Raw genomic sequence first — 26,161 nt, 5'->3', positions numbered from 1 at the left:
GTTGTGGAGTTGCGGACTCTCTAGTTGTGGAGTTTCTAGTTGCAGAGTCTCTAGTTGCGGAGTTTCAAGTTGTGGAGTATCTAGAAGTGGAGTTTCAAGTTGTGGAGTTTATAGTTGTCGAGTTTCTAGTTGCGGAGTCCCTAGTTGTGGAGTTTCTAGTTGCGGAGCCTCAAGCTGTGGAGTTTCTAGTTGTTGAGTTTTTAGTTGTGGAGTTTCTAGTTGTTGAGTTTCTAGTTTGAAGTCTCTAGTTGTAGATTCTCTAGTTGTGAAGTCTCTAGTTTAGGAGTTTCTAGTTGAAGAGTTTTTAGTTGTGGAGTGTCTAGTTGTGGAGTTTCTAGTTGTGGAGTTTCTAGTTGTGGAGTCTCTAGTTGCAGAGTTTCTAGTTGTGGAGTTTCTAGCTGTGGAGTTTCTAGTTTTGGAGTTTATATTTGTGGAGTTTCTAGCTGCGGTGTTTCTAGTTGCAGAGTCTCTGGTTGTGGAGTTTCTAGTAGCGGAGTCTCTAGTTGTAGAGTTTCTAGTTGTGGAGTTTCTAGTTGTGGAGTTTCCAGTTGTGGAGTTTTTAGTTGTGGACTTTCTAGACATGGAATTTCTAGTTGCCGATTCTCTATTTGTGGAGTTTGTAGTTGTGGAATTTCTAGTTGTGGAGTTTTTAGTTGTGGAGTCTCTAGTTGCAGAGTTTCTAGTTGTGGAGTTTCTAGTTGCGGAGTTTCTAGTTGTGAAGTTTCTAGTTGTGGAGTTTCTAGTTGCGGAGTATCTAGTTGTGGAGTTTCTAGTTGTGGAGTTTCCAGTTGTGGAATTGCGGAGTGTCGGGTTGTGGAGATTCTAATTGTTGAGTTTCTAGTTGTGGAGTTTCGAGTTGTTGAGTCTCTAGTTGTGGAGTTTCTGGTTGTGGAGTTTCCAGATATGGAGTATCTAGTTGTGGAGTTCCCAGTTGTGAAGTATCTAGTTGTGGAGTTTCCAGTTGTGGAGTATCTAGTTGTGGAGTTTCAAATTGTGGAGTTTCTAGTTGCGGAGTTTCTAGTTGCGGAGTTTTTAACAGCGGAGTTTCTAGTTGTGGAGTTTCAAGTTGCGAAGTCTCAAGTTGTGGAGTTTCCAGTTGTGGAGTATTTAGTTGTGGAGTTTCTAGTTGTTGAGTTTCTAGTTGTGAAGTCTCTAGTTTTGCAGTATCTAGTTGTGGAGTTTCTAGATACGGAATTTCTAGTTGCCGAGTCTGTATTTCTGGAGTTTGTAGTAGTGGAGTTTCTAGTTGTGGAGTTTCTAGTTGTGGAGTCTCTAGTTGCGGAGTTTCCAGTTGTGCAGTTTCTAGTTGTGGAGTTTCTAGTTGTGGAGTTTCTGGTTGTGGAGTTTCTAGTTGTGGAGTTTCAAGTTGTGGAGTTTCTAGTTGTGGAGTCTCTAGTTGCGGAGTTTCTAGTTGTGAAGTTTCTAGTTGTGTAGTTTCTAGTTGTGGAGTTTCTGGTTGTGGAGTTTCTAGTTGTGAAGTTTCTAGTTGTGGAGTCTCTAGTTGCGGAGTTTCCAGTTGTGAAGTTTCTAGTTGTGGAGTTTCTAGTTGTGGAGTTTCTTGTTGTGGAGTTTCTAGTTGTTGAGTTTCTAGTTGTGAAGTCTCTAGTTTTGCAGTTTCTAGTTGTGGAACTTCTAGTTGTGGAGTTTCAAGTTGTGGAGTTTCTAGTGGCGGAGTCTCAAGTTGTGGAGTTTCTAGTTTTGTAGTTTCAAGTTGTGGAGTTTTGAGTTGTGGAGTTTCAAGTGTTGGAATTTCTAGTTGTTGAATATCTAGTTGTGGAGTTTCTAGTTGTGGAGTTTCCAGATATGGATTATCTAGTTTTGGAGTTTCCAGTTGTGGAGTATCTAGTTGTGGAGTTTCAAGTTGTGGAGTTTGTAGTTGTGGAGTTTCCAGATATGGATTATCTAGTTTTGGAGTTTCCAGTTGTGGAGTATCTAGTTGTGGAGTTTCAAGTTGTGGAGTTTCCAGTTGTGGAGTTTTTAGTTGTGGAGTTTCTAGTTGTTGAGTTTCTAGTTGTGAAGTCTCTAGTTTTGCAGTTTCTAGTTGTGGAGTTTCTAGATATGGAATTTCTAGTTGCCGAGTCTCTATTTGTGGAGTTTGTAGTTGTGGAGTTACTAGATATGGAATTTCTAGTTGCCGAGTCTCTATTTGTGGATTTTGTAGTTGTGAAGTTTCTAGTTGTGGAGTTTCTAATTGTGGAGTCTCTAGTTGCAGAGTTTCCAGTTGTGGAGTTTCTAGTTGTGGAGTTTCTAGTTGTGGAGTTTCTAGTTGTGGAGTGTCTAGTTCTGTAGTTTCTAGCTGCGGAGTATCTAGTTGCGGAGCTTTTTTTGTGGAGTTTCTAGCTGCGGAGTTTCTAGTTGCAGAGTCTCTGGTTGTGGAGTATCTAGTTGCAGAATCTCTAGTTGTGGAGTTTTTAGTTGTGGAGTTTCCAGTTGTGGAGTTTTTAGTTCTGGACTTTCTAGACATGAAATTTCTTGTAGCCGAGTCTCTTTTTGTGGAGTTCGTAGTTGTGGAGTTTCTAGTTGTGGAGTTTCTAGTTGTGGAGTCTCTAGTTGCAGAGTTTCTAGTTGTGGAGTTTCTAGTTGTGGAGTTTCAAGTTGTGGAGTCTCCTGTTGTGGAGTTTCTAGTTGCGGAGTTTCTAGTTGTGGAGTTTCCAGTTGTGGAGTTTCCAGTTGTGGAATTGCGGAGTGTCTGGTTGTGGAGTTTCTAATTGTTGAGTTTCTAGTTGTGGAGTTTCGAGTTGTTGAGTCTCTAGTTGTGGAGTTTCTAGTTGTGGAGTTTCCAGATATGGAGTATCTAGTTGTGGAGTTCCCAGTTGTGAAGTATCTAGTTGTTGAGTTTCCAGTTGTGGAGTATCTAGTTGTGGAGTTTCAAGTTGTGGAGTTTCTAGTTGTGGAGTTTCTAGTTGCGGAGTTTTTAACAGTGGAGTTTCTAGTTGTGGAGTTTGAACTTGCGGAGTCTCAAGTTGTGGAGTTTCCAGTTGTGGAGTTTTTAGTTGTGGAGTTTCTAGTTGTTGAGTTTCTAGCTGTGAAGTCTCTAGTTTTGCAGTTTCTAGTTGTGGAGTTTCTAGATATGGAATTTCTAGTTGCCGAGTCTCTATTTGTGGAGTTTGTAGTTGTGCAGTTTCTAGTTGTGGAGTTTCTAGTTGTGGAGTCTCTAGTTGCGGAGTTTCTAGTTGTGCAGTTTCTAGATATGGAATTTCTAGTTGCCGAGTCTCTATTTGTGGAGTTTGTAGTTGTGGAGTTTGTAGTTGTGGAGTTTCTAATTGTGGAGTCTCTAGTGGCGGAGTTTCTAGTTGTGGAGTTTCTAGTTGTGGAGTTTCTAGTTGTGGAGTTTCTAGTTGCGGAGTTTCTAGTTGTGGAGTTTCTAGTTGTGGAGTTTCTAGTTGTGGAGTCTCAAGTTGTCCAGTTTAAGCTTGTGGAGTTTCAAGTTGTGGAGTTTATTATTGTGGAGTTTCTAGTTGTGGATTTTTTAGTTGTGGAGTATCTAGATTGGATTTTCCAGTTGTAGAGTTTCTAGTTGTGGAGTTGCGGAGTCTCTAGTTGTGGAGTTTCTAGTTGTGGAGTCTCTAGATGTGGAGTTTCCAGTTGTCGAGTTTCCAGTTGTGGAGTATCTAGTAGTGGAGTTTCCAGTTGTGGAGTTTCTAGTTGTGGAGTTTCTAGTTGCGGAGTCCCTAGTTGTGGAGTTTCTAGTTGCGGAGTTTCTAGTTGTGGAGTTTCAAGTTGCGGAGTCTCAAGCTGTGGCGTTTCTAGTTGTTGAGTTTTTAGTTGTGGAGTTTCTAGTTGTTGAGTTTCTAGTTTGAAATCTCTAGTTGTAGATTCTCTAGTTGTGGAGTCTCTAGTTTAGGAGTTTCTAGTTGAAGAGTGTCTAGTTGTTGAGTTTCCAGTTGTGGAGTTTCGAGTTGTGGAAGTTCGAGTTTTGGAGTTTCTAGTTGGAGTTTTGAGTTGTGGAGTTTCTAGTTGCGGATTCTCTAGCTGTGGATTTTCTAGTTGCGTAACTTAAGGATGTGAGGTTTCAAGTTGTGGAGTTTCTAGTTGTGGAGTTTCTAGTTGTGGAGTGTCTAGTTCTGTAGTTTCTAGCTGCGGAGTTTCTAGTTGCGGAGCTTTTATTGTGGAGTTTCTAGCTGCGGAGTTTCTAGTTGCAGAGTCTCTGGTTGTGGAGTATCTAGTTGCGGAATCTCTAGTTGTGGAGTTTCTAGTTGTGGAGTTTCCAGTTGTGGAGTTTTTAGTTCTGGACTTTCTAGACATGAAATTTCTTGTAGCCGAGTCTCTATTTGTGGAGTTTGTAGTTGTGGAGTTTCTAGTTGTGGAGTTTCTAGTTGTGGAGTCTCTAGTTGCAGAGTTTCTTGTTTTGGAGTTTCTAGTTGTGGAGTTTCAAGTTGTGGAGTCTCTAGTTGTGGAGTTTCTAGTTGCAGAGTATCTAGTTGTGGAGTTTCCAGTTGTGGAGTTTCCAGTTGTGGAACTGCGGAGTGTCTGGTTGTGGAGTTTCTAGTTGTGGAGTTTCTACTTGTGAAGTTTCTGGTTGTGGAGTTTCTAGTTGTGGAGTTTCAAGTTGTGGAGTTTCTAGTTGTGGAGTTTCAAGTTGTGGAGTTTCTAGTTGTGGAGTCTCCAGTTGCGGAGTTTCTAGTTGTGGAGTTTCTAGTTGTGGAGTTTCTAGTTGTGGAGTCTCAAGTTGTGGAGTTTCCAGTTGTGGAGTTTTTAGTTGTGGACTTTCTAGACATGAAATTTCTTGTAGCCGAGTCTCTAATTGTGGAGTTTGTAGTTGTGGAGTTTGTAGTTGTGGAGTTTCTAGTTGTGGAGTCTCTAGTTGAAGAGTTTCTAGTTGTGGAGTTTCTAGTTGTGGAGTTTATGGTTGTGGAGTTTCTGGTTGTGGAGTTTCTAGTTGTGGAGTTTCATGTTGTGGAGTTTCTAGTTGCTGAGTCTCAAGTTGTGGAGTTTAAAGTTGTGGAGTTTCAAGTTGTGGAGTCTCGAGTTGTGGAGTTGCTAGTTGCGGAGTGTCTAGTTGTGGAGTTTCCAGTTGTGGAGTTTCTAGTTGTGAAGTCTCTAGTTTTGCAGTTTCTAGTTGTGGAGTTTTTAGTTGTGGAGTTTCTAGATATGGAATTTCTAGTTGCCGAGTCTCTATTTTTGGAGATTGTAGTTGTGGAGTTTCTAGTTGTGGAGTTTCTAGTTGTGGAGTCTCTAGTTGCGGAGTTTCTAGTTGTGGAGTTTCTAGTTGTGGAGGTTCTACTTGTGAAGTTTCTGGTTGTGGAGTTTCGAAATGTGGAGTTTCAAGTTGTGGAGTTTCTAGTTGTGGAGTCTCTAGTTGCGGAGTTTCTAGTTGTGAAGTTTCGAGTTGTGGAGTTTCTAGTTGTGGAGTTTCTAGCTGCGGAGTTTATAGTTGCAGAGTATCTAGTTTTGGAGTTTCTAGTTGCGAATTCTCTAGTTGAGGAGTCTCTAGTTGTAGAGTTTCTAGTTGCGGAGTGTCTAGTTGTGGTGTTTCTAGCCGTGGAGTTTCTTGTTGCGGAGTTTTTAAATGCGGAGTTTCTAGTTGCGGAGTTCTATAGTTGCAGAGTCTCTAATTGTGGAGTTTCTAGTTGTGGAGTGCCTAGTTGTGGAGTCTCAAGTTTTGGAGTTTCTAGTAAAGTTTCGAATTGTGAAGTTTTTAGTTGTGGAGTTTCTACTTGTGGAGTTTCTAGTTTTGGAGTTTCTAGTAGTGGAGTTTCTAGTTGTGGAGTTTCTAGTTGTGGAGTTGCGGAGTCTCTAGTTGTGGAGTTTCTAGTTGCAGAGTCTCTAGTTGTGGAGTTTCAAGTTGTGGAGTCTCTAGATGTGGAGTTCCTAGTTGTCGAGTTTCCAGTTGTGGAGTATCTAGTAGTGGAGTTTCTAGTTGTGGAGTTTCTAGTTGTGGAGTTTCTAGTTGCAGAGATTCTAGTTGTGAAGTTTCTGGTTGTGGAGTTTCTAGTTCTGGAGTTTCAAGTTGTGGAGTTTCTAGTTGTGGAGTCTCTGGTTGCGATTTTTTAGTTGGGGAGTTTCTAGTAGTGAAGTTTCTGGTTGTGGAGTTTCTAGTTGTGGAGTTTCAAGTTGTGGAGTTTCTAGTTGCGGAGTCTCAAGTTGTGGAGTTTCTAGTTGTGGAGTTTCGAGTTGTGGAGTTTCTAGCTGCGGAGTTTCTAGTTGCAGAGTCGCTAGTTTTGGAGTTTCTAGTTGCGAATTCTCTAGTTGAGGAGTCTCTAGTTGTAGAGTTTCTAGTTGCGGAGTGTCTAGTTGTGGTGTTTCTAGCCGTGGAATTTCTTGTTGCGGAGTTTTTAAACGCGGAGTTTCTAGTTGCGGAGTTCTATAGTTGCAGAGTCTCTAGTTGTGGAGTTTCTGGTTGGGGAGTTTCTAGTTGTGGAGTTTCTAGTTGTCGTGCCTCAAGTTGTGGAGTTTAAACTTGTGGAGTTTCAAGTTGTGGGGTCTATAGCTGTGGAGTTTCTAGTTGTGGATTTTCTAGTTGTGGAGTATCTAGTTATGGATTTTCCAGTTGTGAAGCTTCTAGTTGTGGAGTTGCGGACTCTCTAGTTGTGGAGTTTCTAGTTGCAGAGTCTCTAGTTGCGGAGTTTCAAGTTGTGGAGTATCTAGAAGTGGAGTTTCAAGTTGTGGAGTTTATAGTTGTCGAGTTTCTAGTTGCGGAGTCCCTAGTTGTGGAGTTTCTAGTTGCGGAGCCTCAAGCTGTGGAGTTTCTAGTTGTTGAGTTTTTAGTTGTGGAGTTTCTAGTTGTTGAGTTTCTAGTTTGAAGTCTCTAGTTGTAGATTCTCTAGTTGTGAAGTCTCTAGTTTAGGAGTTTCTAGTTGAAGAGTTTTTAGTTGTGGAGTGTCTAGTTGTGGAGTTTCTAGTTGTGGAGTTTCTAGTTGTGGAGTCTCTAGTTGCAGAGTTTCTAGTTGTGGAGTTTCTAGCTGTGGAGTTTCTAGTTTTGGAGTTTATATTTGTGGAGTTTCTAGCTGCGGTGTTTCTAGTTGCAGAGTCTCTGGTTGTGGAGTTTCTAGTAGCGGAGTCTCTAGTTGTAGAGTTTCTAGTTGTGGAGTTTCTAGTTGTGGAGTTTCCAGTTGTGGAGTTTTTAGTTGTGGACTTTCTAGACATGGAATTTCTAGTTGCCGATTCTCTATTTGTGGAGTTTGTAGTTGTGGAATTTCTAGTTGTGGAGTTTTTAGTTGTGGAGTCTCTAGTTGCAGAGTTTCTAGTTGTGGAGTTTCTAGTTGCGGAGTTTCTAGTTGTGAAGTTTCTAGTTGTGGAGTTTCTAGTTGCGGAGTATCTAGTTGTGGAGTTTCTAGTTGTGGAGTTTCCAGTTGTGGAATTGCGGAGTGTCGGGTTGTGGAGATTCTAATTGTTGAGTTTCTAGTTGTGGAGTTTCGAGTTGTTGAGTCTCTAGTTGTGGAGTTTCTGGTTGTGGAGTTTCCAGATATGGAGTATCTAGTTGTGGAGTTCCCAGTTGTGAAGTATCTAGTTGTAGAGTTTCCAGTTGTGGAGTATCTAGTTGTGGAGTTTCAAGTTGTGGAGTTTCTAGTTGCGGAGTTTCTAGTTGCGGAGTTTTTAACAGCGGAGTTTCTAGTTGTGGAGTTTCAAGTTGCGAAGTCTCAAGTTGTGGAGTTTCCAGTTGTGGAGTTTTTAGTTGTGGAGTTTCTAGTTGTTGAGTTTCTAGTTGTGAAGTCTCTAGTTTTGCAGTATCTAGTTGTGGAGTTTCTAGATACGGAATTTCTAGTTGCCGAGTCTCTATTTCTGGAGTTTGTAGTAGTGGAGTTTCTAGTTGTGGAGTTTCTAGTTGTGGAGTCTCTAGTTGCGGAGTTTCCAGTTGTGCAGTTTCTAGTTGTGGAGTTTCTAGTTGTGGAGTTTCTGGTTGTGGAGTTTCTAGTTGTGGAGTTTCAAGTTGTGGAGTTTCTAGTTGTGGAGTCTCTAGTTGCGGAGTTTCTAGTTGTGAAGTTTCTAGTTGTGTAGTTTCTAGTTGTGGAGTTTCTGGTTGTGGAGTTTCAAGTTGTGAAGTTTCTAGTTGTGGAGTCTCTAGTTGCGGAGTTTCCAGTTGTGAAGTTTCTAGTTGTGGAGTTTCTAGTTGTGGAGTTTCTTGTTGTGGAGTTTCTAGTTGTTGAGTTTCTAGTTGTGAAGTCTCTAGTTTTGCAGTTTCTAGTTGTGGAACTTCTAGTTGTGGAGTTTCAAGTTGTGGAGTTTCTAGTGGCGGAGTCTCAAGTTGTGGAGTTTCTAGTTTTGTAGTTTCAAGTTGTGGAGTTTTGAGTTGTGGAGTTTCAAGTGTTGGAATTTCTAGTTGTTGAATATCTAGTTGTGGAGTTTCTAGTTGTGGAGTTTCCAGATATGGATTATCTAGTTTTGGAGTTTCCAGTTGTGGAGTATCTAGTTGTGGAGTTTCAAGTTGTGGAGTTTGTAGTTGTGGAGTTTCCAGATATGGATTATCTAGTTTTGGAGTTTCCAGTTGTGGAGTATCTAGTTGTGGAGTTTCAAGTTGTGGAGTTTCCAGTTGTGGAGTTTTTAGTTGTGGAGTTTCTAGTTGTTGAGTTTCTAGTTGTGAAGTCTCTAGTTTTGCAGTTTCTAGTTGTGGAGTTTCTAGATATGGAATTTCTAGTTGCCGAGTCTCTATTTGTGGAGTTTGTAGTTGTGGAGTTACTAGATATGGAATTTCTAGTTGCCGAGTCTCTGTTTGTGGAGTTTGTAGTTGTGAAGTTTCTAGTTGTGGAGTTTCTAATTGTGGAGTCTCTAGTTGCAGAGTTTCCAGTTGTGGAGTTTCTAGTTGTGGAGTTTCTAGTTGTGGAGTGTCTAGTTCTGTAGTTTCTAGCTGCGGAGTATCTAGTTGCGGAGCTTTTTTTTGTGGAGTTTCTAGCTGCGGAGTTTCTAGTTGCAGAGTCTCTGGTTGTGGAGTATCTAGTTGCAGAATCTCTAGTTGTGGAGTTTTTAGTTGTGGAGTTTCCAGTTGTGGAGTTTTTAGTTCTGGACTTTCTAGACATGAAATTTCTTGTAGCCGAGTCTCTTTTTGTGGAGTTCGTAGTTGTGGAGTTTCTAGTTGTGGAGTCTCTAGTTGTTGAGTCTCTAGTTGTGGAGTTTCTAGTTGTGGAGTTTCCAGATATGGAGTATCTAGTTGTGGAGTTCCCAGTTGTGAAGTATCTAGTTGTGGAGTTTCCAGTTGTGGAGTATCTAGTTGTGGAGTTTCAAGTTGTGGAGTTTCTAGTTGTGGAGTTTCTAGTTGCGGAGTTTTTAACAGCGGAGTTTCTAGTTGTGGAGTTTGAAGTTGCGGAGTGTCAAGTTGTGGAGTTTCTAGTTGTGGAGCTTCTAGTTGTGGAGTTTCAAGTTGTGGAGTTTCTAGTTGCGGAGTCTCAAGTTGTGGAGTTTCTAGTTGTCGAGTTTCTAGTTGTGGAGTTTCTAGTTGTGTAGTCTCTAGTTGCGGAGTTTCTAGTTGTGCAGTTTCTAGATATGGAATTTCTAGTTGCCGAGTCTCTATTTGTGGAGTTTGTAGTTGTGGAGTTTGTAGTTGTGGAGTTTCTAATTGTGGAGTCTCTAGTGGCGGAGTTTCTAGTTGTGGAGTTTCTAGTTGTGGAGTTTCTAGTTGTGGAGTTTCTAGTTGTGGAGTTTCTAGTTGCGGAGTTTCTAGTTGTGGAGTTTCTAGTTGTGGAGTTTCTAGTTGTGGAGTCTCAAGTTGTGCAGTTTAAGCTTGTGGAGTTTCAAGTTGTGGAGTTTATTATTGTGGAGTTTCTAGTTGTGGATTTTCTAGTTGTGGAGTATCTAGATTGGATTTTCCAGTTGTAGAGTTTCTAGTTGTGGAGTTGCGGAGTCTCTAGTTGTGGAGTTTCTAGTTGCAGAGTCTCTAGTTGTGGAGTTTCAAGTTGTGGAGTCTCTAGATGTGGAGTTTCCAGTTGTCGAGTTTCCAGTTGTGGAGTATCTAGTAGTGGAGTTTCCAGTTGTGGAGTTTCTAGTTGTGGAGTTTCTAGTTGCGGAGTCCCTAGTTGTGGAGTTTCTAGTTGCGGAGTTTCTAGTTGTGGAGTTTCAAGTTGCGGAGTCTCAAGCTGTGGCGTTTCTAGTTGTTGAGTTTTTAGTTGTGGAGTTTCTAGTTGTTGAGTTTCTAGTTTGAAGTCTCTAGTTGTAGATTCTCTAGTTGTGGAGTCTCTAGTTTAGGAGTTTCTAGTTGAAGAGTGTCTAGTTGTTGAGTTTCCAGTTGTGGAGTTTCGAGTTGTGGAAGTTCGAGTTTTGGAGTTTCTAGTTGGAGTTTTGAGTTGTGGAGTTTCTAGTTGCGGATTCTCTAGCTGTGGATTTTCTAGTTGCGTAACTTAAGGATGTGAGGTTTCAAGTTGTGGAGTTTCTAGTTGTGGAGTTTCTAGTTGTGGAGTGTCTAGTTCTGTAGTTTCTAGCTGCGGAGTTTCTAGTTGCGGAGCTTTTATTGTGGAGTTTCTAGCTGCGGAGTTTCTAGTTGCAGAGTCTCTGGTTGTGGAGTATCTAGTTGCGGAATCTCTAGTTGTGGAGTTTCTAGTTGTGGAGTTTCCAGTTGTGGAGTTTTTAGTTCTGGACTTTCTAGACATGAAATTTCTTGTAGCCGAGTCTCTATTTGTGGAGTTTGTAGTTGTGGAGTTTCTAGTTGTGGAGTTTCTAGTTGTGGAGTCTCTAGTTGCAGAGTTTCTTGTTTTGGAGTTTCTAGTTGTGGAGTTTCAAGTTGTGGAGTCTCTAGTTGTGGAGTTTCTAGTTGCAGAGTATCTAGTTGTGGAGTTTCCAGTTGTGGAGTTTCCAGTTGTGGAACTGCGGAGTGTCTGGTTGTGGAGTTTCTAATTGTTGAGTTTCTAGTTGTGGAGTTGCGAGTTGTTGAGTCTCTAGTTGTGGAGTTTCCAGATATGGAGTATCTAGTTGTGGAGTTCCCAGTTGTGAGGTATCTAGTTGTGGAGTTTCCAGTTGTGGAGTATCTAGTTGTGGAGTTTAAAGTTGTGGAGTTTCTAGTTGCGGAGTTTCTATTTGCGGAGTTTTTAACAGCGGAGTTTCTAGTTGTGGAGTTTCAAGTTGCGGAGTCTCAAGTTGTGGAGTTTCCAGTTATGGAGTTTTTAGTTGTGGAGTTTCTAGTTGTTGAGTTTCTAGTTGTGAAGTCTCTAGTTTTGCAGTTTCTAGTTGTGGAGTTTCTAGATATGGAATTTCTAGTTTCCGAGTCTCTATTTGTGGAGTTTGTAGTTGTGGAGTTTCTAGTTGTGGAGTTTCTAGTTGTGGAGTCTCTAGTTGCAGAGTTTCTAGTTGTGCAGTTTCTAGATATGGAATTTCTAGTTGCTGAGTCTCTATTTGTGGAGTTTGTAGTTGTGGAGTTTGTAGTTGTGGAGTTTCTAATTGTGGAGTCTCTAGTGGCGGAGTTTCTAGTTGTGGAGTTTCTAGTTGTGGAGTTTCTAGTTGTGGAGTTTCTAGTTGTGGAGTTTCAAGTTGTGGAGTTTCTAGTTGTGGAGTCTCTAGTTGCGTAGTTTCTAGTTGTGGAGTTTCTAGTTGTGGAGTTTCTAGTTGTGGAGTTTCTGGTTGTGGAGTTTCTAGTTGTGGATTTTCAAGTTGTGGAGTTTCTAGTGGCAGTGTCTCAAGTTGTGGAGTTTCTAGTTGTGGAGTTTCTAGTTGCGGAGTTTCTAATTGTGGAGTTTCAAGTTGTGGAGTCTCAAGCTGTGGAGTTTCTAGTTGTTGAGTTTTTAGTCGTGGAGTTTCTAGTTGTTGAGTTTCTAGTTTGAAGTCTCTAGTTGTAGATTCTCTAGTTGTGGAGTCTCTAGTTTAGGAGTTTCTAGTTGAAGAGTTTTTAGTTGTGGAGTGTCTAGTGTTGGAGTTTCCAGTTGTGGACTTTCGAGTGTTGGAAGTTCTAGTTTTGGAGTTTCTAGTTGTGAAGTTTTGAGTTGTGGAGTTTCTAGTTGTGAAGATTCTAGTTGCGGAATCTCTAGCTGTGAATTTTCTAGTTGCGAAACTTAAGGTTGTGAGGTTTCAAGTTGTGGAGTTTCTAGTTGTGGAGTCTCTAGTTCTGTAGTTTCTAGCTGCGGAGTTTCTAGTTTCGGAGCTTCTATTTGTGGAGTTTCAGGCTGCGGAGTTTCTAGTTGCAGAGTCTCTGGTTGTGGAGTTTCTAGTTGCGGAATCTCTAGTTGTGGAGTTTCTAGTTGTAGAGTTTCTAGTTGTGGAGTTTCTAGTTGTGAAGTTTCTAGTTTTGCAGTTTCTAGTTGTGGAGTTTTCAGTTGTGGGGTTTCTAGATATGGAACTTCTAGTTGCCGAGTCTCTATTTGTGGAGTTTGTAGTTGTGGAGTTTGTAGTTGTGGAGTTTGTAGTTGTGGAGTTTCTAATTGTGGAGTCTCTAGTTGCGGAGTTTCTAGTTGTGGAGTTTCTAGTGTTGGAGTTTCTAGTTGTGGAGTTTCTAGTTGTGGAGTCTCTAGTTGCGGAGTTTCTAGTTGTGGAGTTTCTAGTTGTGGATTTTCTAGATTTGGAGTTTCTGGTTGTGGAGTTTTTAGTTGTGGATTTTCAAGTTGTTGAGTTTCTTGTGGCAGAGTCTCAAGTTGTGGAGTTTCTAGTTGTGGAGTTTCAAGTTGTGGAGTTTTGAGTTGTGGAGTTTCAAGTTGTGGAGTTTCTAGTTGTGGAGTTTCGAGTTGTGGAGTTTCTGGTTGTGGAGTTTCTAGCTGCGGAGTTTTTAGGTGCAGAGTCTCTACTTTTGAAGTTTCTAGTTGCGAATTCTCTAGTTGAGGAGTCTCTAGTTGTAGAGTTTTTAGTTGTGGAGTTTCTAGTTGTGAAGTTTCAAGTTGTGGAGTTTCTAGTTGCGGCGTCTCAAGTTGTGGAGTCTCAAGTTGTGGAGTTTCCAGTTGTGGAGTTTTTAGTTGTGGACTTTCTAGACATGAAATTTCTTGTAGCCGAGTCTCTATTTGTGGAGTTTGTAGTTGTGGAGTTTCTAGTTGTGGAGTTTCTATTTGTGGAGTCTCTAGTTGCAGAGTTTCTAGTTGTGGAGTTTCTAGTTGCGGAGTTTATGGTTGTGGAGTTTCTGGTTTTGGAGTTTCTAGTTGTGGAGTTTCATGTTGTGGAGTTTCTAGTTGTGGAGTCTCAAGTTGTGGAGTTTAAAGTTGTCGAGTTTCAAGTTGTGGAGTCTCTAGTTGTGGAGTTTCTAGTTGTGGAGTATCTAATTGTGGAGTTTCCAGTTGTGGAGTTTCTAGTTGTGAAGTCTCTAGTTTTGCAGTTTCTAGTTGTGGAGTTTTTAGTTGTGGAGTTTCTAGATATGGAATTTCCAGTTGCCGAGTCTCTATTTGTGGAGTTTGTAGTTGTGGAGTTTCTAGTTGTGGAGTTTCTAGTTGTGGAGTCTCTAGTTGCGGAGTTTCTAGTTGTGGAGTTTCTAGTTGTGAAGTTTCTGGTTGTGGAGTTTCTAGTTCTGGAGTTTCAAGTTGTGGAGTTTCTAGTTGTGGAGTCTCTGGTGGCGATTTTCTAGTTGGGTAGTTTCTAGTTGTGGAGTTTCTAGTTGTGGAATTTCTAGTTGTGGAGTCTCAAGTTGTGCAGTTTAAGCTTGTGGAGTTTCAAGTTGTGGAGTTTCTAGTTGTGGATTTTCTAGTTGTGGAGTATCTAGATTGGATTTTCCAGTTGTAGAGTTTCTAGTTGTGGAGTTGCGGAGTCTCTAGTTGTGGAGTTTCTAGTTGCAGAGTCTCTAATTGTGGAGTTTGAAGTTGTGGAGTCTCTAGATGTGGAGTTTCTAGTTGTCGAGTTTCCAGTTGTGGAGTATCTAGTAGTGGAGTTTCCAGTTGTGGAGTTTCTCGTTGCGGAGTTTCTAGTTGCGGAGTCCCTAGTTGTGGAGTTTCTAGTTGCGGAGTTTCTAGTTGTGGAGTTTCAAGTTGCGGAGTCTCAAGCTGTGGCGTTTCTAGTTGTTGAGTTTTTAGTTGTGGAGTTTCTAGTTGTTGAGTATCTAGTTTGAAGTCTCTAGTTGTAGATTCTCTAGTTGTGGAGTCTCTAGTTTAGGAGTTTCTAGTTGAAGACTGTCTAGTTGTGGAGTTTCCAGTTGTGGTGTTTCGAGTTGTGAAAGTTCGAGTTTTGGAGTTTCTAGTTGGAGTTTTGAGTTGTGGAGTTTCAAGTTGTGGAGTTTCTAGTTGTGGAGTTTCTAGTTGTGGAGTGTTTAGTTCTGTAGTTTCTAGCTGCGGAGTTTCTAGTTGCGGAGCTTTTAATTGTGGAGTTTCTAGCTGCGGAGTTTCTAGTTGCAGAGTCTCAGGTTGGGGAGTATCTAGTTGCGGAATCTCTAGTTGTTGAGTTTCTAGTTGTGGAGTTTCCAGTTGTGGAGTTTTTAGTTCTGGACTTTCTAGACATGAAATTTCTTGTAGCCAAGTCTCCATTTGTGGAGTTCATAGTTGTGGAGTTTCTAGTTGTGGAGTTTCTAGTTGTGGAGTCTCTAGTTGCAGAGTTTCTTGTTGTGGAGTTTCTAGTTGTGGAGTTTCAAGTTGTGGAGTCTCTAGTTGTGGAGTTTCTAGTTGCGGAGTATCTAGTTGTGGAGTTTCCAGTTGTGGAGTTTCCAGTTGTGGAACTGCGGAGTGTCTGGTTGTGGAGTTCCTAATTGTTGAGTTTCTAGTTGTGGAGTTTCGAGTTGTTGAGTCTCTAGCTGTGGAGTTTCTAGTTGTGGAGTTTCCAGATATGGAGTATCTAGTTGTGGAGTTCCCAGTTGTGAAGTATCTTGTTGTGGAGTTTCCAGTTGTGGAGTATCTAGTTGTGGAGTTTAGGGTTGTGGAGTTTCTAGTTGCGGAGTTTCTAGTTGCGGAGTTTTTAACAGCGGAGTTTCTAGTTGTGGAGTTTCAAGTTGCGGAGTCTCAAGTTGTGGAGTTTCCAGTTGTGAGTTTTTAGTTGTGGAGTTTATTGTTGTTGAGTTTCTAGTTGTGAAGTCTCTAGGTTTGCAGTTTCTAGTTGTGGAGTTTCTAGATATGGAATTTCTAGTTGCCGAGTCTCTATTTGTGGAGTTTGTAGTTGTGGAGTTTGTAGTTGTGGAGTTTCTAGTGGCGGAGTTTCTAGTTGTTGAGTTTCTAGTTGTGGAGTTTCTAGTTGTGGAGTTTCTAGTCGTGGAGTTTCAAGTTGTGGAGTTTCAAGTTGTGGAGTCTCTAGTTGCGTAGTTTCTAGTTGTGGAGTTTCTAGTTGTGGAGTTTCTAGTTGTGGAGTTTCTGGTTGTGGAGTTTCTAGTTGTGGATTTTCAAGTTGTGGAGTTTCTAGTGGCAGATTCTCAAGTTGTGGAGTTTCTAGTTGTGGAGTTTCAAGTTGTGGAGTTTTGAGTTGTGGAGTTTCTAGTTGTGGAGTTTCATGTTGTGGAGTTTCTAGTTGTTGAGTCTCAAGTTGTGGAGTTTAAAGTTGTGGAGTTTCAAGTTGTGGAGTCTCTAGTTGCAGAGTTTCTAGTTGTGGAGTTTCTGGTTGTGGAGTTTCTAGTTGTGGATTTTCAAGTTGTGGAGTTTCTAGTGGCAGAGTCTCAAGTTGTGGAGTTTCTAGTTGTGGAGTATCAAGTTATGGATTTTCCAGTTGTGAAGTTTCTAGTTGTGGAGTTGCGGACTCTCTAGTTGTGGAGTTTCTAGTTGCAGAGTCTCTAGTTGTGGAGTTTCAAGTTGTGGAGTATCTAGTAGTGGAGTTTCCAGTTGTGGAGTTTATAGTTGTGGAGTTTCTAGTTGCGGAGTCCCTAGTTGTAGATTCTCTAGTTGTGAAGTCTCTAGTTTAGGAGTTTCTAGTTGAAGAGGTATTAGGGTTGGAGTGCCTAGTTGTGGAGTGCCTAGTTGTGGAGTTTCTAGTTGTGGAGTCTCTAGTTGCAAAGTTTCTAGTTGTGGAGTTTCTAGCTGCGGAGTTTCTAGTTGCGGAGTTTCTATTTGTGGAGTTTCAAGCGGCGGTGTTTCTAGTTGCAGAGTCTCTGGTTGTGGAGTTTCTAGTAGCGGAGTCTCTAGTTGTAGAGTTTCTAGTTGTGGAGTTTCTAGTTGTGGAGTTTTTAGTGTTGGACTTTCTAGACATGAAATTTCTTGTAGCTGAGTCTCTATTTGTGGAGTTTGTAGTTGTGGAGCTTCTAGTTGTGGAGTCTCTAGTTGCAGAGTTTCTAGTTGTGGAGTTTCTAGTTGTGGAGTTTCTAGTTGTGGAGTTTCTGGTAGTGGAGTTTCTAGTTTTGGAGTTTCAAGATGTGGAGTTTCTAGTTGTGGAGTCTCAAGTTGTGGAGTTTAAAGTTGTGGAGTTTCAAGTTGTGGAGTTTCCAGTTGTGGAGTTTCTAGTTGTGGAGTTTCTAGTTGTGAAGTCTCTACTTTTGCAGTTTATAGTTGTGGAGTTTTTAGTTGTGGAGTTTCTAGATATGGAATTTCTAGTTGCCGAGTCTCTATTTGTGGAGTTTGTAGGTGTGGAGTTTCTAGTTGTGGAGTTTCTAGTTGTGGAGTCTCTAGTTGCGGAGTTTCTAGTTGTGGAGTTTCTAGTTGTGGAGTTTCTACTTGTGAAGTTTCTGGTTGTGGAGTTTCTAGTTGTGGAGTTTCTAGCTGCGGAGTTTATAGTTGCAGAGTATCTAGTTTTGGAGTTTCTAGTTGCGAATTCTCTAGTTGAGGAGTCTCTAGTTGTAGAGTTTCTAGTTGCGGAGTGTCTAGTTGTGGTGTTTCTAGCCGTGGAATTTCTTGTTGCGGAGTTTTTAAATGCGGAGTTTCTAGTTGCGGAGTTCTAGTGTTGCAGAGTCTCTAATTGTGGAGTTTCTAGTTGTGGAGTGCCTAGTTGTGGAGTCTCAAGTTTTGGAGTTTCTAGTAAAGTTTCGAATTGTGAAGTTTCTAGTTGTGGAGTTTCTAGTTTTGGAGTTTCTAGTTGTGGAGTTTCTAGTTGTAGAGTCTCCTGTTGCGGAGTTTCTAGTTGCGGAGTTTCTGGTTGGGGAGTTTCTAGTTGTGGAGTCTCAAGTTGTGGAGTTTAAACTTTTGGAGTTTCAAGTTGTGGAGTCTATAGTTGTGGAGTTTCTATTTGTGGATTTTCTAGTTGTGGAGTTTCTAGTTGTGGAGTTGCGGAGTCTCTAGTTGTGGAGTTTCTAGTTGCAGAGTCTCTAGTTGTGGAGTTTCAAGTTGTGGAGTCTCTAGATGTGGAGTTCCTAGTTGTCGAGTTTCCAGTTGTGGAGTATCTAGTAGTGGAGTTTCCAGTTGTGGCGTTTCTAGTTGTGGAGTTTTTAGTTGCGGAGTTTCTAATTGTGGAGTTTAAAGTTGCGCAGTCTCAAGCTGTGGAGTTTCTAGTTGTTGAGTTTCTAGTTTGAAGTCTCTAGTTGTAGATTCTCTAGTTGTGGAGTCTCTTGTTTAGGAGTTTCTAGTTGAAGAGTTTTTAGTTGTGGAGTGTCTAGTTGTGGAGTTTCCAGTTGTGGACTTTCGAGTGTTGGAAGTTCTAGTTTTGGAGTTTCTAATTGTGGAGTTTTGAGTTGTGGAGTTTCTAGTTGTGAAGATTCTAGTTGCGGAATCTCTAGCTGTGGATTTTCTAGTTGCGAAACTTAAGGTTGTGAGGTTTCAAGTTGTGGAGTTTCAAGTTGTGGAGTTTCTAGTTGTGGAGTCTCTAGTTCTGTAGTTTCTAGCTGCGGAGTTTCTAGTTTCGGAGCTTCTATTTGTGTAGTTTCTAGCTGCGGAGTTTCTAGTTGCAGAGTCTCTGGTTGTGGAGTTTCTAGTTGCGGAATCTCTAGTAGTGGAGTTTCTAGTTGTGGAGTTCCTAGTTGTGGAGTTTCTAGTTGTGAAGTCTTTAGTTTTGCAGTTTCTAGTTGTGGAGTTTTCAGTTGTGGAGTTTCTAGATATGGAACTTCTAGTTGCCGAGTCTCTATTTGTGGAGTTTGTAGTTGTGGAGTTTGTAGTTGTGGAGTTTGTAGTTGTGGAGTTCGTAGTTGTGGAGTTTCTAATTGTGGAGTCTCTAGTTGCGGAGTTTCTAGTTGTGGAGTTTCTAGTTGTTGAGTTTCAAGTTGTGGAGTTTCTAGTGGCAGAGTCTCAAGTTGTGGAGTTTCTAGTTGTGGAGTATCAAGTTATGGATTTTCCAGTTGTGAAGTTTCTAGTTGTCGAGTTGCGGACTCTCTAGTTGTGGAGTTTCTAGTTGCAGAGTCTCTAGTTGTGGAGTTTCAAATTGTGGAGTTTATAGTTGTGGAGTTTCTAGTTGCGGAGTCCCTAGTTGTAGATTCTCTAGTTGTGAAGTCTCTAGTTTAGGAGTTTCTAGTTGAAGAGTTATTAGGGTTGGAGTGCCTAGTTGTGGAGTTTCTAGTTGTGGAGTCTCTAGTTGCAAAGTTTCTAGTTGTGGAGTTTCTAGCTGCGGAGTTTCTAGTTGCGGAGTTTCTATTTGTGGAGTTTCAAGCGGCGGTGTTTCTAGTTGCAGAGTCTCTGGTTGTGGAGTTTCTAGTAGCGGAGTCTCTAGTTGTAGAGTTTCTAGTTGTGGAGTTTCTAGTTGTGGAGTTTTTAGTGTTGGACTTTCTAGACATGAAATTTCTTGTAGCCGAGTCTCTATTTGTGGAGTTTGTAGTTGTGGAGTTTCTAGTTGTGGAGTCTCTAGTTGCAGAGTTTCTAGTTGTGGAGTTTCTAGTTGTGGAGTTTCTAGTTGTGGAGTTTCTGGTAGTGGAGTTTCTAGTTTTGGAGTTTCAAGATGTGGAGTTTCTAGTTGTGGAGTCTCAAGTTGTGGAGTTTAAAGTTGTGGAGTTTCAAGTTGTGGAGTCTCTATTTGTGGAGTTTCTAGTTGCGGAGTATCTAGTTGTGGAGTTTCCAGTTGTGGAGTTTCTAGTTGCGGAGTATCTAGTTGTGGAGTTTCCAGTTGTGGAGTTTCCAGTTGTGGAGTTTCCAGTTGTAGAGTTGCGGAGTCTCTGGTTGTGGAGTTTCTAGTTGTGGAGTTTCTAGTTGTGGAGTTTCGAGTTGTGGAGTCTCTAGTTGTGGAGTTTCTAGTTGTGGAGTTTAAAGTTGTGGAGTATCTAGTTGTGGAGTTTTCAGTTGTGAAGTATCTAGTTGTGAAGTCTCTAGTTTTGCAGTTTCTGGTTGCGGAGTATCTATTTGTGGAGTTTCTAGCTGCGGAGTTTCTAGTTGCAGAGTCTCTGGTTGTGGAGTTTCTAGTTGTGGAGTTTCTAGTTGTGGAGTTTCCAGTTGTGGAGTTTTTAGTTGTGGACTTTCTAGAAATGAAAGTTCTTGTAGCCGAGTCTCTATTTGTGGAGTTTGTAGTTGTGGAGTTTCTAGTTGTGGAGTTTCTTGTTGTGGAGTCTCTAGTTGCAGAGTTTCTAGTTGTGGAGTTTCTAGTTGTGGAGTTTCGAGTGGTGGAGTTTCTAGTGTTGGAGTTTCTAGTTGTGGAGTTTCAAGTTGTGGAGTTTCTAGTTGTGGAGTCTCTAGTTGCGGAGTTTCTAGTTGTGGAGTTTCTAGTTGTGGAGTTTCTAGTTGTGGAGTTTCTAGTTGTGGAGTTTCTGGTTGTGGAGTTTCTAGTTGTGGAGTTTCAAGTTGTGGAGTTTCTAGTTGCGGAGTCTCAAGTTGTGGAGTTTCTAGTTGTGGAGTTTCAAGTTGTGGAGTTTCTAGTTGTGGAGTTTCTAGTTGTGGAGTTTCTAGGTGTAGAGTCTCTACTTTTGGAGTTTCTAGTTGCGAATTCTCTAGTTGAGGAGTCTCTAGTTGTAGAGTTTTTAGTTGTGGAGTTTCTAGTTGTGGAGTTTCAAGTTGTGGAGTTTCTAGTTGCAGTGTCTCAAGTTGTGGAGTTTCCAGTTGTGGAGGTTTTAGTTGTGGAGTTTCAAGTTGTGGAGTTTTGAGTTGTGGAGTTTCAAGTGTTGGAGTTTCTAGTTGTTGAGTCTCTAGTTGTGGAGTTTCTAGTTGTGGAGTTTCCAGATATGGATTATCTAGTTTTGGAGTTTTTAGTTGTGGAGTATCTAGTTGTGGAGTTTCAAGTTGTGGAGTTTCTAGTTGTGGAGTTTCCAGATATTGATTTTCTAGTTTTGGAGTTTCCAGTTGTGGAGTATCTAGTTGTGGAGTTTCAAGTTGTGGAGTTTCCAGTTGTGGAGTTTTTAGTTGTGGAGTTTCTAGTTGTTGAGTTTCTAGTTGTGGAGTTTCTAGTTGTTGAGTTTCTAGTTGTGAAGTTTCTAGATATGGAATTTCTAGTTGCCGAGTCTCTATTTGTGGAGTTTGTAGTTGTGGAGTTTCTAGTTGTGGAGTTTCTAATTGTGGAGTCTCTAGTTGCGGAGTTTCTAGTTGTGGAGTTTCTAGTGGTGGAGTTTCTAGTTGTGGAGTTTAAAGTTGTGGAGTTTCTAGTTGTGGAGTCTCTAGTTGCGGAGTTTCTAGTTGTGGAGTTTCTAGTTGTGGAGTTTCTAGTTGCGGAGTCTCAAGTTGTGGAGTGTCTAGTTGTGTTGTTTCAAGTTCTGGAACTTTGAGTTGTGGAGTTTCAAGTTGTGGAGTTTCTAGTTGTGGAGTTTATAGTTGTGGAGTTTCGAGTTGTGGAGTTTCTAGCTGCGGAGTTTCTAGGTGCAGAGTCTCTAGTTGCGAATTCTCTAGTTGAGGAGCCTCTAGTTGTAGAGTTTTTAGTTGTGGAGTTTCTAGTTGTTGAGTCTCTAGTTGTGGAGTTTCTAGTTGTGGAGTTTCCAGATATGGATTATCTAGTTTTGGAGTTTTTAGTTGTGGAGTATCTAGTTGTGGAGTTTCAAGTTGTGGAGTTTCTAGTTGTGGAGTTTCCAGATATTGATTATCTAGTTTTGGAGTTTCCAGTTGTGGAGTATCTAGTTGTGGAGTTTCAAGTTGTGGAGTTTCCAGTTGTGGAGTTTTTAGTTGTGGAGTTTCTAGTTGTTGAGTTTCTAGTTGTGAAGTCTCTAGTTTTGCAGTTTCTAGTTGTGGAGTTTCTAGATATGGAATTTCTAGTTGCCGAGTCTCTATTTGTGGAGTTTGTAGTTGTGGAGTTTCTAGTTGTGGAGTTTCTAATTGTGGAGTCTCTAGTTGCGGGGTTTCTAGTTGTGGAGTTTCTAGTTGTGGAGTTTCTAGTTGTGGAGTTTAAAGTTGTGGAGTTTCTAGTTGTGGAGTCTCTAGTGGCGGAGTTTCTAGTTGTGGAGTTTCTAGTTGTGGAGTTTCTAGTTGCGGAGTCTCAAGTTGTGGAGTGTCTAGTTGTGTTGTTTCAAGTTCTGGAACTTTGAGTTGTGGAGTTTCAAGTTGTGGAGTTTCTAGTTGTGGAGTTTATAGTTGTGGAGTTTCGAGTTGTGGAGTTTCTAGCTGCGGAATTTCTAGGTGCAGAGTCTCTAGTTGCGAATTCTCTAGTTGAGGAGTCTCAGTTTTTAGTTGTGGAGTTTCTAGTTGTGGAGTTTCAAGTTGTGGAGTTTCTGGTTGTGGAGTTTCTAGTTGTGGAGTTTCTAGTTGTGAAGTTTCTAGTTGTGGAGTCTCAACTTGTGGAGTTTCCAGTTGTGGAGTTTTCAGTTGTGGACTTTCTAGACATGAAATTTCTTGTAGCCGAGTCTCTAATTTGGGAGTTTGTAGTTGTGGAGTTTGTAGTTGTGGAGTTTCTAGTTGTGGAGTATCTAGTTGAAGAGTTTCTAGTTGTGGAGTTTCTAGTTGTGGAGTTTATGGTTGTGGAGTTTCTGGTTGTGGAGTTTCTAGTTGTGGAGTTTCATGTTGTGGAGTTTCTAGTGGTTGAGTCTCAAGTTGTGGAGTTGCTAGTTGCGGAGTGTCTAGTTGTGGAGTTTCCAGTTGTGGAGTTTCTAGTTGTGAAGTCTCTAGTTTTGCAGTTTCTAGTTGTGGAATTTCTAGTTGCCGAGTCTCTATTTGTGGAGATTGTAGTTGTGGAGTTTCTAGTTGTGGAGTTTCTAGTTGTGGAGTCTCTAGTTGCGGAGTTTCTAGTTGTGGAGTTTCTAGTTGTGGAGTTTCTACTTGTGAAGTTTCTGGTTGTGGAGTTTCTAGTTGTGGAGTTTCAAGTTGTGGAGTTTCTAGTTGTGGAGTTTCAAGTTGTGGAGTTTCTAGTTGTGGAGTCTCCAGTTGCGGAGTTTCTAGTTGTGGAGTTTCTAGTTGTGGAGTTTCTAGTTGTGGAGTTTCTGGTTGTGGAGTCTCAAGTTGTGGAGTTTCCAGTTGTGGAGTTTTTAGTTGTGGACTTTCTAGACATGAAATTTCTTGTAGCCGAGTCTCTAATTGTGGAGTTTGTAGTTGTGGAGTTTGTAGTTGTGGAGTTTCTAGTTGTGGAGTCTCTAGTTGAAGAGTTTCTAGTTGTGGAGTTTCTAGTTGTGGAGTTTATGGTTGTGGAGTTTCTGGTTGTGGAGTTTCTAGTTGTGGAGTTTCATGTTGTGGAGTTTCTAGTTGCTGAGTCTCAAGTTGTGGAGTTTAAAGTTGTGGAGTTTCAAGTTGTGGAGTCTCGAGTTGTGGAGTTGCTAGTTGCGGAGTGTCTAGTTGTGGAGTTTCCAGTTGTGGAGTTTCTAGTTGTGAAGTCTCTAGTTTTGCAGTTTCTAGTTGTGGAGTTTTTAGTTGTGGAGTTTCTAGATATGGAATTTCTAGTTGCCGAGTCTCTATTTTTGGAGATTGTAGTTGTGGAGTTTCTAGTTGTGGAGTTTCTAGTTGTGGAGTCTCTAGTTGCGGAGTTTCTAGTTGTGGAGTTTCTAGTTGTGGAGTTTCTACTTGTGAAGTTTCTGGTTGTGGAGTTTCGAAATGTGGAGTTTCAAGTTGTGGAGTTTCTAGTTGTGGAGTCTCTAGTTGCGGAGTTTCTAGTTGTGAAGTTTCGAGTTGTGGAGTTTCTAGTTGTGGAGTTTCTAGCTGCGGAGTTTATAGTTGCAGAGTATCTAGTTTTGGAGTTTCTAGTTGCGACTTCTCTAGTTGAGGAGTCTCTAGTTGTAGAGTTTCTAGTTGCGGAGTGTCTAGTTGTGGTGTTTCTAGCCGTGGAGTTTCTTGTTGCGGAGTTTTTAAATGCGGAGTTTCTAGTTGCGGAGTTCTATAGTTGCAGAGTCTCTAATTGTGGAGTTTCTAGTTGTGGAGTGCCTAGTTGTGGAGTCTCAAGTTTTGGAGTTTCTAGTAAAGTTTCGAATTGTGAAGTTTTTAGTTGTGGAGTTTCTACTTGTGGAGTTTCTAGTTTTGGAGTTTCTAGTAGTGGAGTTTCTAGTTGTGGAGTCTATAGTTGTGGAGTTTCTAGTTGTGGATTTTCTAGTTGTGGAGTTTCTAGTTGTGGAGTTGCGGAGTCTCTAGTTGTGGAGTTTCTAGTTGCAGAGTCTCTAGGTTTGGAGTTTCAAGTTGTGGAGTCTCTAGTTGTGGAGTTCCTAGTTGTCGAGTTTCCAGTTGTGGAGTATCTAGTAGTGGAGTTTCTAGTTGTGGAGTTTCTAGTTGTGGAGTTTCTAGTTGCAGAGTTTCTAGTTGTGAAGTTTCTGGTTGTGGAGTTTCTAGTTCTGGAGTTTCAAGTTGTGGAGTTTCTAGTTGTGGAGTCTCTGGTTGCGATTTTTTAGTTGGGGAGTTTCTAGTAGTGAAGTTTCTGGTTGTGGAGTTTCTAGTTGTGGAGTTTCAAGTTGTGGAGTTTCTAGTTGCGGAGTCTGAAGTTGTGGAGTTTCTAGTTGTGGAGTTTCGAGTTGTGGAGTTTCTAGCTGCGGAGTTTCTAGTTGCAGAGTCGCTAGTTTTGGAGTTTCTAGTTGCGAATTCTCTAGTTGAGGAGTCTCTAGTTGTAGAGTTTCTAGTTGCGGAGTGTCTAGTTTTGGTGTTTCTAGCCGTGGAATTTCTTGTTGCGGAGTTTTTAAACGCGGAGTTTCTAGTTGCGGAGTTCTATAGTTGCAGAGTCTCTAGTTGTGGAGTTTCTGGTTGGGGAGTTTCTAGTTGTGGAGTTTCTAGTTGTCGAGCCTCAAGTTGTGGAGTTTAAACTTGTGGAGTTTCAAGTTGTGGGGTCTATGGCTGTGGAGTTTCTAGTTGTGGATTTTCTAGTTGTGGAGTATCTAGTTATGGATTTTCCAGTTGTGAAGCTTCTAGTTGTGGAGTTGCGGACTCTCTAGTTGTGGAGTTTCTAGTTGCAGAGTCTCTAGTTGCGGAGTTTCAAGTTGTGGAGTATCTAGAAGTGGAGTTTCAAGTTGTGGAGTTTATAGTTGTCGAGTTTCTAGTTGCGGAGTCCCTAGTTGTGGAGTTTCTAGTTGCAGAGCCTCAAGCTGTGGAGTTTCTAGTTGTTGAGTTTTTAGTTGTGGAGTTTCTAGTTGTTGAGTTTCTAGTTTGAAGTCTCTAGTTGTAGATTCTCTAGTTGTGAAGTCTCTAGTTTAGGAGTTTCTAGTTGAAGAGTTTTTAGTTGTGGAGTGTCTAGTTGTGGAGTTTCTAGTTGTGGAGTTTCTAGTTGTGGAGTCTCTAGTTGCAGAGTTTCTAGTTGTGGAGTTTCTAGCTGCGGAGTTTCTAGTTTTGGAGTTTCTATTTGTGGAGTTTCTAGCTGCGGTGTTTCTAGTTGCAGAGTCTCTGGTTGTGGAGTTTCTAGTAGCGGAGTCTCTAGTTGTAGAGTTTCTAGTTGTGGAGTTTCTAGTTGTGGAGTTTCCAGTTGTGGAGTTTTTAGTTGTGGACTTTCTAGACATGGAATTTCTAGTTGCCGATTCTCTATTTGTGGAGTTTGTAGTTGTGGAATTTCTAGTTGTGGAGTTTTTAGTTGTGGAGTCTCTAGTTGCAGAGTTTCTAGTTGTGGAGTTTCTAGTTGCGGAGTTTCTAGTTGTGAAGTTTCTAGTTGTGGAGTTTCTAGTTGCGGAGTATCTAGTTGTGGAGTTTCTAGTTGTGGAGTTTCCAGTTGTGGAATTGCGGAGTGTCGGGTTGTGGAGATTCTAATTGTTGAGTTTCTAGTTGTGGAGTTTCGAGTTGTTGAGTCTCTAGTTGTGGAGTTTCTGGTTGTGGAGTTTCCAGATATGGAGTATCTAGTTGTGGAGTTCCCAGTTGTGAAGTATCTAGTTGTGGAGTTTCCAGTTGTGGAGTATCTAGTTGTGGAGTTTCAAGTTGTGGAGTTTCTAGTTGCGGAGTTTCTAGTTGCGGAGTTTTTAACAGCGGAGTTTCTAGTTGTGGAGTTTCAAGTTGCGAAGTCTCAAGTTGTGGAGTTTCCAGTTGTGGAGTTTTTAGTTGTGGAGTTTCTAGTTGTTGAGTTTCTAGTTGTGAAGTCTCTAGTTTTGCAGTATCTAGTTGTGGAGTTTCTAGATACGGAATTTCTAGTTGCCGAGTCTCTATTTCTGGAGTTTGTAGTAGTGGAGTTTCTAGTTGTGGAGTTTCTAGTTGTGGAGTCTCTAGTTGTGGAGTTTCCAGTTGTGCAGTTTCTAGTTGTGGAGTTTCTAGTTGTGGAGTTTCTGGTTGTGGAGTTTCTAGTTGTGGAGTTTCAAGTTGTGGAGTTTCTAGTTGTGGAGTCTCTAGTTGCGGAGTTTCTAGTTGTGAAGTTTCTAGTTGTGTAGTTTCTAGTTGTGGAGTTTCTGGTTGTGGAGTTTCTAGTTGTGAAGTTTCTAGTTGTGGAGTCTCTAGTTGCGGAGTTTCCAGTTGTGAAGTTTCTAGTTGTGGAGTTTCTAGTTGTGGAGTTTCTTGTTGTGGAGTTTCTAGTTGTTGAGTTTCTAGTTGTGAAGTCTCTAGTTTTGCAGTTTCTAGTTGTGGAACTTCTAGTTGTGGAGTTTCAAGTTGTGGAGTTTCTAGTGGCGGAGTCTCAAGTTGTGGAGTTTCTAGTTTTGTAGTTTCAAGTTGTGCAGTTTTGAGTTGTGGAGTTTCAAGTGTTGGAATTTCTAGTTGTTGAATATCTAGTTGTGGAGTTTCTAGTTGTGGAGTTTCCAGATATGGATTATCTAGTTTTGGAGTTTCCAGTTGTGGAGTATCTAGTTGTGGAGTTTCAAGTTGTGGAGTTTGTAGTTGTGGAGTTTCCAGATATGGATTATCTAGTTTTGGAGTTTCCAGTTGTGGAGTATCTAGTTGTGGAGTTTCAAGTTGTGGAGTTTCCAGTTGTGGAGTTTTTAGTTGTGGAGTTTCTAGTTTGTTGAGTTTCTAGTTGTGAAGTCTCTAGTTTTGCAGTTTCTAGTTGTGGAGTTTCTAGATATGGAATTTCTAGTTGCCGAGTCTCTATTTGTGGAGTTTGTAGTTGTGGAGTTACTAGATATGGAATTTCTAGTTGCCGAGTCTCTATTTGTGGAGTTTGTAGTTGTGAAGTTTCTAGTTGTGGAGTTTCTAATTGTGGAGTCTCTAGTTGCAGAGTTTCCAGTTGTGGAGTTTCTAGTTGTGGAGTTTCTAGTTGTGGAGTTTCTAGTTGTGGAGTGTCTAGTTCTGTAGTTTCTAGCTGCGGAGTATCTAGTTGCGGAGCTTTTTTTTGTGGAGTTTCTAGCTGC

Source organism: Rhipicephalus microplus, unplaced genomic scaffold, assembly GCF_043290135.1.
Source record: "Rhipicephalus microplus isolate Deutch F79 unplaced genomic scaffold, USDA_Rmic scaffold_58, whole genome shotgun sequence".
Classification (NCBI taxonomy): domain Eukaryota; kingdom Metazoa; phylum Arthropoda; class Arachnida; order Ixodida; family Ixodidae; genus Rhipicephalus; species Rhipicephalus microplus.
The sequence above is the reverse complement of the archived record's forward strand: the minus strand, read 5'-3'. Positions refer to the sequence as shown.